Source organism: Lytechinus variegatus, chromosome 1 (genome assembly GCF_018143015.1).
Source record: "Lytechinus variegatus isolate NC3 chromosome 1, Lvar_3.0, whole genome shotgun sequence".
In the NCBI taxonomy this organism is placed as follows: Eukaryota; Metazoa; Echinodermata; class Echinoidea; order Temnopleuroida; family Toxopneustidae; genus Lytechinus; species Lytechinus variegatus.
In genome coordinates this window covers 1,702,818-1,716,101 of record NC_054740.1, presented here as the reverse complement: position 1 = coordinate 1,716,101, position 13,284 = coordinate 1,702,818, and the positions used below count along the sequence as shown (strand labels likewise).

Genomic DNA, 13,284 nt, shown 5'->3' with positions numbered 1-13,284 from the left:
TGCCAGTCCTATATTGTATATAATATAGTAGTCATGACTGATTCATTATCTTTAAGTTTGAAGATATGAGCCCTTAACCCCCTCCGATTGTCGTGTCACTCACGTTTGAAAATGACCAACTGTACTGTTACTATATGTTATGTACTTAAATGCATTTCAATATTGAATTTTAACCCTGCAGCAATACCACAAACCTTTGTTCTGCAAAATGGAATTTGAATTACCCATCTCAAGGAAAAAAGAATCATCTGTCAGAAGAGTTTGAGCTGGTAGAAGTGCATGCCATTAGAATTGAAGTTCAATGGAAGAAACATGGTCTCGACTTTATAAAGAGTACAAGATGAGAGTGAAAGAACATGATATGAGATTGAAAGAGCATGAAATGAGATTGAAAGACACGATATGAGCTTGAAGGAGCACAAACTACGAATGGACGTTTTGAATAAAGAAAGAGAGGTTGCTGAAGCTAAGCTGCAGGAATCACAGGGTTATAATAATCAATTTATTAACAAAGAAGTAAAGTATTCTTCATAAATTTGAATGAACTCTGTGTTTCTATGTTCTTAATGCTTTTGCCATTGTTATAGGCATTCCTCTCCACATGAAGTTGGAAGGGGTATATAAGAAGCATATGGCCCAATCCCCCCCCCCCCCGGCTCTTGATGTAGACATGTGTCCCATCAATTGCACCTTTCACTCCTGGAAATCTAACAGTTAGATAGAACTGTCTCCGAGTTGCTTCAACTTCTTCTCTTGTAGGAATCTTCATGTATTGCCTCTTCCTTCTTGCTTTAGCTTCTGACACATTGATGACTGCTATATTGCTGCCTCATCACCATGCATCTTTAAAATGATCCTGTAAAATAAAAACAAACCATATGGTTGATGGGTGAGGTGATTGTTTTGAGGTAATTTAAAACATTTCATTGAAGCACATACAGATGATAAACAATGAATATTCATCTTGTACAAATATCATAAAATTTTCTCCAATATATTTTAACAAGTGGAACGCCTTTGGCAGTCTCGCCATCATTATGCGATTCAATATAGCAGCAGTGCTGACTTCAAAAACAACTATTGAATAATTTTTTGCCCAGTGCTTTAATGACTTTTTACCTTGAAGTTTTGCACATCTTTTGATTAAAGGTAGAAAAAAATAATTGGGTTGTACAGTACCCGAACAATGTACCATCAATTTTTAATTTCAGCCAAGTCGTCACTAGTGAATTATATTTGTGACATAAATTGAGGAAACAGAATTGAAATTAATAGAGAAGTGACACAGAAGCATTTTTTCTGATATATGAATAAATTTTGCATAAATTAACACAAATAATTTTCTAGTCAAAATTTCAAAAGTCTGTGTGGAAATTTGGCGACCCTCATGTACATGTAGCTCTACCAGACGGATGAAAAAAAAAATCAAAATTGGTCTACAAATACAGAAGCATTTTTTGTGATTATGAATTTCGCATAAATTAGCATGAATAAATTTTGCATAAATTAGCATAATTTTATACTCAAAATTTCAAAATTTTGTGTACAAGTTTGGTGAACCTCATGAAGCTCTACCACGGGTTAATCGCAAAATTTATAACTCTAACCTGACATAACAGTTGTAAAAGCAGAGCTTCACTACTGCTGTGGTAGTTTTGGAATTTTTATATTATGCAATTCATAGGTACTTGACTGTTGCTGAAATGATACTCTTATTTATGTGCTCCTTCTCTGATTTCTAGATATTGTTATGTCATCAGCTTTATCTGGAGTCCTAAAATTATAGAAACAATCTCAGTCATTTAGATTTAACAGTGCCAAGAAACATTCAATAATAGTTTATGAAAAATTAAATTACTTACCCACTGCATAAAAATGGAGAGTTGTCAACATCTGCAAATAAACAGGAAGTTGATCTATCCTCTGAGCTGTGTGTCCCTCTTCATTTCGGCTTCCAGCATATTGGTGACGGTTTCTTTTGACAGTCGATACTGATCTCGAGATGGCCCATCCTTGTACGATTTCGATGGATTTTTAGCATCATGTAGCCCACAATGTCTTGGGAAAGGTAGCTGTATGCAGAAGAGTTGAATATTATTTTTAATTCTTTTATTTTGTGATCTTTATAATCATTCCAAACTGTACATGTGCATGTAGATTTGATCTGCCAACATAATTACTACAATCTTAATTTACTTCCAGAGATTAACAAAAACTACATTCAAGCCATTTCATTTCTTCAGTCTAAATATTTCATGTCGATATCTTAAATCATTTCAATAATACTTTTAAACAAATCAAAACAATGTAAATCAAATTAATAATCATAGTCATACCTCTTAGTAATTTAAAGCTGTGAAGAAGATGGAGATAATCCATAGAGACCTACACTGTATGGTACCTCTGATGCCGATGTAATTCTGTGAAACAGTTGAAGTAAAACTGATAGAGGTGAGTGAGGGATGGATTACTGTGATGGCACGAGACAGACAGATACGAATGACCGAGTGGTTGGTTAATGACAGGTACTACACTGACAAGGATTATTACTCACGAATCACGAATGGGTTACTTCAACGGTACAAGACAGAGACAACAACTAATACTCACCTGGCACTTGTACAGACGATGCCACACGGTAGATCACAGACAACAGATATTGCAGACTTCTATACACTAACAGACCACGGCGCCGAGTGGGGAGCTTCTTCTGGGATGCAGGTCCTCACTCGATGGCGGTCTTCTCTCTATTCTGTCTCCACGGTGTCTCCTCTGGAACTCTTCTCTCTTTGGTGTCTAGGCTGGATCTCTTCTGAAGGCCCAGCACCAGCTTGTGTACGTGCTGTGCAACGCACACACGTACGTAGCAGGCGTAGGAGCATATAAAGGCTCCTCCAATCAGGAGTGCTCCTCACCTACACACAGCACACACACGGACTTAGTACATACATTGTACGTAGCAGGCGTAGGAGCATATAAAGGCTCCTCCAATCAGGAGTGCTCCTCGCCTACACACAGCACACACTGACTTAATACATACATGAACATAGCTCAATACATAGACTTATAGCTATACACATATTAATACATATAGGGTACTGCATGTACATGGCCCAATTACTACATTCCTCCCGGTTCCATCAGATTGCGACATATATTGTGCAATCTCAATAGATATAAACAGATATGAAGGAACCTGACAGAAGAATGTAATATATGCCTATATGATTAAAACTGATTAAATACACGACACCAATAAAATACCTCAGATACCATACATAAAAAGTGTGATCTGACCTAACACAGCACTATTCAATAAGAATAACAATTGTTTATTTCAGAAAAAGATTGCTGGTCCAGCAAAAATAAATCTCATTACTGGAGATCAGCAAATATATACTTGCATGGAGGAAAATCTGGTCTATGTATTGATATAAAGAATATCTTCTTATGTCGTGTAGGTCTGAAAGACTGAAAGAAGATATATATATATATATGTTCAGCCTTGCCAGCAATTTACATTGAGATTCTTTAAGTTGAGCTATTAGTCTGTTCTTTATATTTAAGGCGTACATTTGGCTGGAGCTCTGTTACCAATTAATATAGGCCTGTACAATGTGACCTTTACAAATATGATATATGATTGGTAATATGTTTGAGCTCTTATAAACATATGTAATGTAATGATACTTCAACCAGATCTGGTGCAAATAAATATAACAACCTGGACTTGACATACATACATAGTATTTTCCCTTGAGAAAAAAACTACTACTATTTCAACATCCTGTATGACAATATTTCCAGGGTTGTTTATAAAGCCTTTGCAAACAAGGTAAAGGATCTATGGTTGAAATATCTATGTCTTTATGTAGTATAAAATATATACAAATGTGATAAAAGAACTATCTATTGCATTTATAACCAGTGTTTGCACATATTACTTCATATGTCACCTGAAGAGGTAAAAACTATTGAAAAATAAGTGTGCCTTTACCTTCAGTGACCATTTAAAGGAAATACAAAACAATGCATAACAGAAATTTCAATTGCAGGACTTTCAGCAACTGATCAAGGAGATGCTACTCCATTCCAGGGGTGGTGGCCAGGGAGGAAGGAGCCAAGGACAAGATGTAAGAAATGGGTTGTAAACTAAACTACAGAAATATCTCTGGTTCCACCAGATGAGAGAACTGAGGAATTCAAGGATGGACAGCTTAGGAGGGGTACTTCCCCAAAGCATTTGCACTAGATAACTCTGCCCATGCTTGGAATCCTCAGTGGAGGCTCGACTGTCCTCTGACATAGTTACAAAACTTACATTATCTACACCTATAGTATTTACAGTATCATCACTTACACATGTAGTATGTAGTGTTACATCATCTACACATGTGGTATTTACAGTTACTTCTTCTACACTTAAGGTATCTACATGTTTTACTGCTAAACGTTCTGGACAGTTTCTCTTAAAGTGCCCAGATTTGTTACATGCAAAACAAACATCACGACAAGACAACTGGGATTCAGTGTCTTCTGTCGAAGGAGAATGTGTATGCCTATTAAGCTCTGGGACAGCAGTTACAGATCCCTGGACTGAGCACTGGAAGGACTTCATCTGTGCCCCTAGAGCAGATTGAATATTATCAACCTTCTCCAGATTGGGCACTCGGTCCTCCAGACTGTCCTTAAGGGAGGACTGCTGAGCATTAGAGGCAAGCCCGGAAACACCAATACGGTTGATTCTGGGATCCTCCTCGACAGTATCGTAAGACCTTTGTCTTGCGTATTTTAGCCGAATCTGAAACCACCGAACTAAATGAATGGCATGATCAAGATTTCGAGGACGTGATAGGATAGCGCATTTCCCCGCTTCTTGATCTAATGAACCCTGACAAAACTTTTGCACTATTTGCCTCTCAACAATCTCCTCAGGCAATCCGTCAAAGACGCGTGAAGCGTAGGATAGGACACGATCGGCCCATTCCCCCTTTGTTTCGGTTGTTGCCTGCTGCGCAAAATCAAATTGCAATTGTGCGACAGGAAATTCTTTAGAAGCAAATCTTTGCTCAAGCTTCTTAACAATATCTGTATAGGGAACGTTTATTTTGGAAGAAACAATAATTGATGCGAAATATTTGATTGCATCTTCGTCAAGACAAAAACAAAGTTCATTGAGCTTTTGGGCTTGATCCCAACCGCGATCTTCCGAATACAGCTGGAAATTACGTATGAAAGTGTGCCAACACCCTCTACCATCGAAGGTCACGGACTTGGGCAACGAGGACACTCGCGCACCAGGAGTATACCCACGAGAATAAGATCTCAGGGCATCGCAACCTCGATCAAAGGGCGGAAGCCTTGAATCCAAAGCAGATGAATGCCGAGATGATTTCAGTTCTTCTGACAATAATTTCATGTTAACAGCCATACAGTGCATCATCATTGCCATATAACTATCATCAGCTTTGGAATGATCATTAGAAGTATGAGAGGAAGATTGTGGATATGAATCATGTTTATTTGTATTCTGAACCCTGCTGTTTGATCTGGGTTCACATTGAGTATAAGGTGAATGCAGATGCAAATTATCAGCCTGAGGCTGTCTACCAGTATTGGGTTCAGCATATCTATATTGGCATTTATCAGCACATTCATATACAAGATCTGTTAAATCAAGATCAGATAAATAATGTATCCTTGAACAATCAAACCTATCATAAACAAATTCATCTACAAAATTTCTTGGATAACCAAGCTTGTACAGATTATCTGCCAGTGAATACTCATATACGTATCCCCTACTAGTATTACGACTGTCTATAATGTCTTCAACTAATCTTTGTTTTACTCTGGCGATGTCACTTTGCATCATTATGAATTCCAAATAAATTCAGAAAAGTATTATTGATGATCACCCTGGTGATTCAAAGGCATGTTCTTAAACATATTTTAAATGATACTTTCATAAATTCAAGTTCAATGATCTACAGTGTAAGTTATCCGAATATGGCTTGCAGATCAGTGAAAGAACTTAACTAAGTTTATAATCAATCTTGTGTCACTAAATACACTTAATGCCAAGGAAAGAGTAAAGTATGGTAATGCTTGTACTGCAAGAACAATAATAATATAAGTATGTACACACTCCTGCAGCAATGGATGTATTCAGTGAAAGTATATTTACAAGTTACAGTGCAGCTTCAAGTTTCAGAAACTACACTTGTAGAATAGAATATCAAACTTCTACTTCTCTGAGTAATCGCAGAAGTGACAATAAGTTTTACTTACTCTACAACTATTAAAAGAGCCTAACAAGGATTCAACTTATCGAAGCCTTAACGATTACAAGAGTAGCATTCAATGACAATTGTCTATTTCTGATGAATGCAATATATAAATGTCAAAACACACATTTATCCTACATCCGATTTTCTTTATTTTTCTTTTGTCTTTTTTTTTTAGAATGTGGATAAGTTACCAAATAAAAGAAATGAAAGTGAATGGCAACAAGCCTAAAAATGGCTCTACTATTTAGAGATAAACTTGCGCAAAATGACAGCAGTGAATTTGAATTTCACTGAAGGATTGAATTCTTGAGCCTGAATAGAAATTTGCAAATTTTCAGCGCAAGAATGATGCTCCAAAAGTACAACAGAGCAAACCGTATGAAAAAGTTTTTTTTTTTTTCAAAGAAAATTGATATCAAACATTTGATTCTGATATCAAAGATCAATAGTATCTGTACCTTTCACTTAAAATCAGAGTAAAGAGTTGGTTTAATTAAAATAAGTATCTTCAAGGGCTTATCAAAATTTAATTCAGTACTTCTTGTACCTTCAGTTGAGTTCTAATTAAATTTACAAGAATTCTTCCAACGAAAAATTCCTGATCCAACAATGCTTGTTAAAATTAATCAACTAAGAGAACCTGAATTTCAAACACAGAAAGACAATCCAGGATAACCTCCAAGAAAAATTTCCTACAATTTAAGAACTAAGGGCCTGAAATTAAATTCCAAGTCCTCGTTCAAACAAGTGTACACCGAGTCAAAAGGCAAAGCAAAACAATTGCACTTGTTGACTCCAGGTATACACTGTCAGGAAATTACAAACACCTGAGAGATTAAATTATCTGCAAAGAAAAATCCCTAAACTATTATGAAGATACTAGATTAACTAGATTTAAATGGGATCAATTAAATTCTCACGATGGAATTTTTCTGATATGAACTTACAAAAATCAGAAAAGACAGAAGCGTCAAAAAATCTGAAATATATTTCAGGCAAGAAAACCAATCCACAGCTCTAACTCAGCTGATAAGCTCAACTTCAAGAGGTTAAATGAATTTAAATAAATTCTTTTAATTTCCAGCAAGAGTCAAATTGATCTCAAAGACAAAAATGCAAAGTGCTACTGCACAGACACTCAACGCATGTACGGTACCGGTATACGGCTACGTAAAGGTCGTTGACTGGTGACTACTCGACACCAGACAAAGTTGGGGTGATAAATTTAATTAATCAAATCTAAGATCTATGAACAAGAAACATCAATATGGGAACAAGGAATTTAGCTCCGTTCGCGTAAATATTGTGTCAAGAGACAATTGGCGGCTAAATCCAGCAAATTGTCAGTAAAAACTGACGAAAAGTAAACTCGTTCAAAATTTGCCTTCACGAAGACGATAGCCGGCTCGTGAACGTTATCCCTGCCTGGAGTTACGGGCCAGACAGAGAGGTGCGTTGCGCTGGGGTTGGTTGAAAACCGCGCGACGTTAGACCTAATATGAACTAATAAAGAATGATCTAATTACAAAATCAACCTCTACGAGTTCCTACTTAGAACTAATCTTCAAAATAAATCAACGGTCAATCACTATAATAGTATGAAATCAGAGTTCAGCAAATTCTAACTGATCGACTGTGAGTGACGAGTCTCGATCTCGATCAAGTGTAAAATACAGTAGTCACGTGATGCGACTCGGCAGTGATGACGACTCGAGCCAAGCGCAAGCGAGGCGATCGAGGGTAGATTTTTGGTCAAAAACAATCTCGAAAGATATTTCAATGATATTTGTTAATTAAGACAAATCTTTATTATAATCTAACTTTTGACCTGCTGATTTCTTGATCTCCAAGCAATATGGAAATCAAAATCAGCACATAGATCTATAAATAGCGATGATTCAATTTAGCTCGAATCAAATGACATAAACATGGAACATGAAGAACATAGAGAATAATATATCTAAATTATCAAGAAATTAATAGCCTACCAGTTTCTCTGCAAAACTACACAATTTCAAAAAATTATGGAGCCTACACACAACCAGCCCAAACTACTAATTATTCGATATGGAAGATAAAATTATTCAGACTTCTCTTTCCCAGTCCCAACGGGTCTGACACTGGTAATAATGACAGAAGTCTATTCACATAAATATTTCAGACTTCTCTTTTTCCAGTCCCAACGGGTCTGACACTGGAATTATTATACAGAAGTCTATTCACACAAATAATTCAGACGTCTATTTTTTCCAGTCCCAACGGGTCTGACACTGGAATTATTTATAGAAGTCTATATATTCACACACAATTCTACGAGTGGGTGAACAATTATTTTTAGCAACAATGAATAACAATAACTTTTAGATTGAATTTCAGACAATGACAATCACAGTTATTAAGAGAAACAATCACAATATCAGATGTGATGAATGAAATGCCTTAGAGAAAATTCACAAGATGTGTATTAATCAAAATAATATTCAAGAGTATATTTTTCAAGTTACAGGTAAGATCCGAAGCTCAGAACCCACCTATTTTTCTAGTAACAGGTAAGCTCAGAAGTTCAGAAAAACCCCACCTATAACTACCGACACAAATGTAATTTCGAGTTGGGCAAAAGTTTGAAGTAAATTCAGATTATTACCAAACTCAGCAACCAGGAGTATTAAAACTTCTAACACTCTTTCCGCCACTCAATGTGCACAGAACTGGTTGTAAAAACACTTGCCGAATGTCGATAGAAAATATATACTGGAAAATGTATAAAAATATATGAACAGCAACTCTACGCCCTCAAAATATTGGTACACTGCCCGATATGCAAGAGTATGAAATTCTAGGAAACTAATACCATTTGGAATAATTACTGAGGATCGAGGGAAAATTAAAAGTTCAAATTAACTTTTCCAATCCAATAAATCCACCAAATACACCCGACTTTTTCTTTGAAAGTGGTGTGGTGTGAATGTTCCGAATTCGGAAGAAAACTTAAAGACAATGGCGGACTAAAATATTCAACCCAGAGGCAGACTTCAAAGAATTCACAAACAAAAGCAACGAGATAGTAAGCTACGCAAAAATATGCAAGGAACGAAATTCTTGACCGCGAGCCAAACAATAGCAGAGACTCGCGAAGAATGCGATCAGAAATGCAAGTATAACCAAACAATGAATTGAAGGGCGTGTGCACCTTTGGTGTACTGTGCACAGAGTATACCACGTGCGTTGCAATGAAAATGCAACGTAGTGGACATGAAATAACTTCCTAGATATGGCAAATATATATCAAAATCCACTTGTAACAAACAAGAAATGATATCATTTACGGGAAAATGACAAAACTAAAACTAAATGTGTGCGAGATGCATGAATATCCACGCAACCTCGGCACGTAAATTAATAAGACTCGTTAGAGAGTGGAAACTTCTCACTCACTCTCCGTTCGTAATGCACTTCAAAATCACCCAGAAATGACTCTCGTGAGCAATAATGAAATACAAATGGACATGAAATGATGAAAATGATAGCCACACAGGACGATCCGGAAACTCGCAATCGCCAATGAAGTAAAACTGAAAGAATGAGTGAGTGGAGTGTGTTAGCGGTGATGGCACGAGACAGACAGATACGAATGTACGGGACGACCGAGTGGTTGGTTAATGGTACAGGTACTACACTGACAAGGATTATTACTCACGAATCACGAATGGGTTACTTCGACGGTACAAGACAGAGACAACAACTAATACTCACCTGACACTTGCACTGACGATGCCACACGGTAGATAACAGACAACAGATATTGCAGACTTCTATACACTAACAGACCACGGCGCCGAGTGGGGAGCTTCTTCTGGGATGCAGGTCCTCACTCGATGGCGGTCTTCTCTCTATTCTGTCTCCACGGTGTCTCTTCTGGAACTGTTCTCTCTTTGGTGTCTAGGCTGGATCTCTTCTGAAGGCCCAGCACCAGCTTGTGTACGTGCTGTGCAACGCACACACGTACGTAGCAGGCGTAGGAGCATATAAAGGCTCCTCCAATCAGGAGTGCTCCTCACCTACACACAGCACACACACGGACTTAGTACATACATTGTACGTAGCAGGCGTAGGAGCATATAAAGGCTCCTCCAATCAGGAGTGCTCCTCGCCTACACACAGCACACACTGACTTAATACATACATGAACATAGCTCAATACATAGACTTATAGCTATACACATATTAATACATATAGGGTACTGCATGTACATGGCCCAATTACTACACAGTGGTCAAATAAAAAAAAAAAAATTATTTAAAAAAAAATATTCATTGGTTTATCACTTTTTAAATGCAAATCTCACAGTAAACACTGTGAATGATAAATGAATAAAAAAAAAAATTTGTAATAATTTGTTTGAAGCTGGAATATGCCTTTCAAAAGTAGGCCTAGGCCTAACGACTTAACTTAATTTTTTTTTGTGGGGGGGGCTCTATTTTCTCTATTTGCAAGTGAAAAGACCAAATTTTGAGTAATCAACTCTTTAATATTCCTACAGCCTCAAAAATTGGCCTGTGCCGAAAGCAAAAAGGTAGGTCTCGATCTACAAATGTATATTTTGAATTTGAAATGCAATTTACTTATTTAGGCTTTTTAGTAGGCCTACGAAGTTTAGTCAAGGCAAATTCAAAATCAAATTGAAAAAAAAAATCTTTCCGACTCTGAGTTTCTCCTCTTAAAATGCACCAAATAGTACAAAAATTATGTAGATTTAGATATTTCATTTTCATCTTGACATTGACAAATTAAGATATAGATGGCATAATAATATAAATATCCTCGTGAAGCTCATAAAACAAGTAAGCCCGGCCGGCCCGCGGCTGAGCACCTTCAACTCGTTCAACAACACAGCGACAAAATATCCCAACACTTACATGCACGGATGGGACTGTGGCAATACACACGCGACGATAAAGTGCATCGTCTGGACTTGTCAATACCAAAACCTCGTTCGCAATCATGAAAAACAACACTACCAATTTCATATAACTGCTTAAAACGTATCAATATATTCCAGAGAAGGAAAGCGGGAATTTTTTTACGAATTCAAAGAAGAATACTTACGAATTTCTAATCAAGAAGACCACTTGTCAGGTCCAGGACCGCAAGAAAAATTTTCTTCGCTTCACGGATTTTTCACAAACTCCTCAAGTGCGCATGCTCATAAAATTAAACCATGGTTTAAACCACATCTAAGAGCAGACTAAAAAATATGACGTTTCATGACGTTTTATGACGCATTTAAACCCCCTCGGGGTTTAAACCTCTTTCGTGAAACGTAAATGAAAAACCCAGCTCGGGGTTTAAACCAGGAGGGGGTTTAAACCACCAAAAACCAGGAGCTAGGTTTTTCGTGAATTCGGGCCATAGAGATCAGTGCTGCGTACGTACACAGTACGTGTGCGTACACATGTGTTTTGTTGTTGTAAGAGCCGGAAATTGATTGTTGCAGTGCATGGTGGGATCGATAAACCCGAAATTTGAGCTCGAGCTGGTGAAGACGCGAAAAGAATAGCGCGCTATTTTGCGAATTAGCTCGCTATTCTGAAAATAAGTCCAAGATATTGGTGGTTTATTTTCCGATCAGAATAGCGCGCTATTTCCGTCTTCATTGCAAAATTAGCTCGCTATTCTCTGATCGGGCTAATTCACTGGATCAGGAATAGCACGCTATTCTTCAAGCTCGAGCTGGTGAAGACGCACCTACTAATGGAGATAGCACCTACATCGATTGCTTAGTCAAAACAAATTGGATTACATCGATTAAAATAGTTGAGAAAGTGATCAATGAAGGTGCAATTACCACATGAATTTATCTGAGCTTCGTTCAGTGTTATGGTTTGATTGTGAAGAGTCTATAGGCAATCGAACTATTAAAGGGGAAGTTCACCCTGAAGAAAACTTTGTTGTAAAAATAACAGAAAAAACAATAAAAAATGTTGGTGAAGGTTTGAGGAAAATCCGTTGAAGATTAAGAAAGTTATTAGAATTCAAAGTTTTGGATTTGTGACGTCATATGCGAGCAGCATACCTTCATAGCGAATGGTAAAAAATCAATGAATTCCAAATTTTGTATGGTTCCTGATGACTTTATTTTGTTTTCTATTTAGGATCGGGTGTGAAATGATTTGTCTATTGATATACAAAAGACACAGTAAAAACCATTTTCAATTTTCTGAGAAAATGACATTTCATAGATTTTTTGCTATTCGCTTTGTAGGAATGCTGCTCGCATGTGACGTCACAAATTCAAAACTTTGAATTCTAATAACTTTATTAATCATTGACGGATTTTCCTCAATCCTTCACCAATATTTTTTATTATTTTTGCTATTTTTACAACAAACTTTTCTACAGGGTGAACTTTCCCTTTAAAAAAGATGACAAAATTTTAGATAAAGTGGTTACCAATTCAGAGATTACATTAAACGGGTAATTTTTTAGAAAAAGATACAGAGAACAATGGATTTAACACGCTTCTCTTTGTATCTAGCCATGGCAATGAATTGATGATATTGTTAAGAAACATGAAGAGGATTCAAAATGCCATGCTCCCCTTGAGCCCTCTCCCCCCTTCTCCTTTTCTCTCTGATCTATAACCAATTTGATAAAACGTCAACATTCTGTTGGTAAATATTAAATGAAAAATTACCATCCAAACAATATGCCTGATGGGTTTCTTTGATAAAGAAAAGCAGCAAATTTGATTTCATTGAATGTATATACACACAGCAAAAACCAATAAGCGTTGAAAAATGTGGATTATATATGTGTTTTCCTTAAAGGAAACCAAAACCTGAGAAGAGAAGCAATCTTATTGGAAAGAGTAAAATGAGAGGAACAATTTAAAAATAGTTTCATCAAAATCGGTAATGAAATATGCAAGTTATGGACAATTAAAAAGTTTTGTTGTACTTACTATATGGATCCTCAAATTGGCAACGTGCTTCA

General features: G+C 36.7%; 1 long non-coding RNA gene across 1 annotated transcript; it reads right to left on the bottom strand.

Annotated features, from left to right (window-relative positions):
• Positions 1-512: 512 nt before the first annotated feature.
• On the bottom strand, positions 513-11,702 carry LOC121408567. Its single transcript, XR_005969062.1, has 4 exons — positions 11,398-11,702; positions 2,337-2,420; positions 1,863-2,072; positions 513-856 (listed from the first exon to the last, which is right to left on the bottom strand). It is a non-coding gene; the product is annotated as an uncharacterized LOC121408567 (long non-coding RNA).
• Between the last annotated feature and the right edge of the window lie 1,582 nt (positions 11,703-13,284).